The 2,006-nt window shown below is 47.0% G+C and overlaps 1 protein-coding gene across 1 annotated transcript in view; it reads right to left on the minus strand.

The window, feature by feature from the left end:
• Positions 1–2,006, minus strand: part of DYRK4 (dual-specificity tyrosine-(Y)-phosphorylation regulated kinase 4) — an 18,875-nt gene that overhangs the window by 2,470 nt on the left and 14,399 nt on the right. The window lies entirely within an intron of this gene.

Raw genomic sequence — 2,006 nt, forward strand, 5'->3', positions numbered from 1 at the left:
GCTCAGCTCTGAACAAAAAGGATATCATTCATTCCTGGATTATCTGTGCCCTGCTCCTACCCCACTAGCCCAATAAAGTGAAATTTGAGGCATCCATGGGGTACAATAAGAAAGCCATTTTAGGAGAATGTTTTCAGAGATCATGTACAGGCCATGCAAGCAAATTACCCTTATCACTTCTTTAGAGTTGCACCAAAATTTTGTTCATAATTGAAATGTTCAACCTTAGTTGGTTGCTTAAGACATAGCTTGGAATGGCTTTCTTCAGCCATTTCTGCTGATTGAATCCTTCATCCAATGTATGATTTGTCATTCCTGAGACCAAGCCTTGAAGACAGCTTCACAGGTTTCCCAAGGATGCTTTGAGAAAAGCCTAATGCTGATGGTAGAAATCAGGTACTCCATGAAGGGGACATGCATATCTTTGGTTCCTTCCCACCAAGATGCTCTCTATTCCCTTCCCTCTGGTCCCCGCCTCAATGCTATCTCATGAGTTCAGTGTTGTAGGCTCAAGATAAGACTCTTCCCACAATGCCTGTGTCTAGCAGGAGGGAACACCAACATCCTCACTTTTCTTACCCCCAATCCTTCAAAATCCAAAAGGCTGGATTATAAGTGGTGGGTGGGAAAAGTATATTTGGGGTCAAAAGACCAGTTCCATTGCTCCATGTGTAAGTTAAAGTAGGGAGTCAGCCCACCCTCAGACTTCTCTGGAAGGAAGGTGAATGTGTGGGTGCTGTCCTAGGGCAGCCAGGACACTGCCCTGCTCAGACACACGGTCTTCAAAGCTCCAGACACAATTACAAGGTAACGTTTACAAGGTTTAACCACTGGATGAATGGCATGGGACCGACTAATCAGAATGGATGACAGTCTGGGCACTGAAGCAGGATCACGGAGTCCCTCTGCTTACTAGGCCTTCAACTTTTAGTTTTTTGGATCATGGGGAGTCCAGGGAGTCCTGGGAGAGGGCCAGGGAGCCTGAAGCTGTAGCAGGGCTCAGGGCTGTGGCTTTTTACCAAATGGCACAGAAGTACACTACATTTGAACCCCCACATGGCTGAACCCTGCACAGTGTGTAGTGTGTATAGCATGATTTTCCTGCACAGTGTATATAGTGTGAGGGGGCAAGTTACTTGAGGAGGTGGGGAGAACTTCTAGGAAAGTGTATAGTCACAATCTTTTGAGGTTTCAGTATTTTCTGACAGATCTTCCTCTGAGCAGAGACCTGGTTATTCCCCTGCTCTTGTACATTCTTACTGCCAAGGCCGCGTTCCCATGTGGACTCCCCCATCCCATCTCCATCATGGTTTCAACCTGGTTCAACTTCTCATGACCTTTTTACTTTTCTGAAAGAAGTTCCTAATCACAGCTTGCCCTTTGGTATGGGGTCACGGAGACAGCACTAAATGAGCTTTAGGACACGGGAGGTGTCTTCAAGGCCTGTGATGCCTCATTAGACACAGTACGGAAGAGAGTTAGGCCTGAGGACTTACCAAAGAACGTCTGTCTCCTGGAGGCCATCTGAATGAAGCCGGCTGGCGGCAGGCCCAGCACCTTCAGTAAGTACAATTTAGTTGGCTCACTCGTGGGGTCACACATTCAAAGACTGTTAGAGCTACAGGGCACTTTGGTCACACTTTGCCTACTACAGATAAGGCCCCGGAGATATTAAGTGACAACATCAAGTTAGTGGCAGAGCAGACCGGGAGCCTGGGTCTTTCAACTCCTAACCCAGGGCAGTTTCGATTTCCTAAGAATTGACGCTGGCCGTATTATTCCAAACAGGCATTAGCACCCACTAGGGGTAGACCACCCTTGAGAGCAGCCAGACATCATTGTCAGAGCACATAAACTAGTGCACGTGCCACCACGTCTGAACTAAGGAATGATATATCCCAGCATGGAGCTCTGGGAAGGGAGGAGACCAAAAGGAGATGAAAATCATCTGATGGGGATCAGACCATTATAAGACAAAATACCTTCTGGAAAAGAAAAATGGAGCA

This window comes from Propithecus coquereli, unplaced genomic scaffold, assembly GCF_000956105.1.
Source record: "Propithecus coquereli isolate 6110/MARCELLA unplaced genomic scaffold, Pcoq_1.0 Scaffold124, whole genome shotgun sequence".
Classification (NCBI taxonomy): Eukaryota; Metazoa; Chordata; class Mammalia; order Primates; family Indriidae; genus Propithecus; species Propithecus coquereli.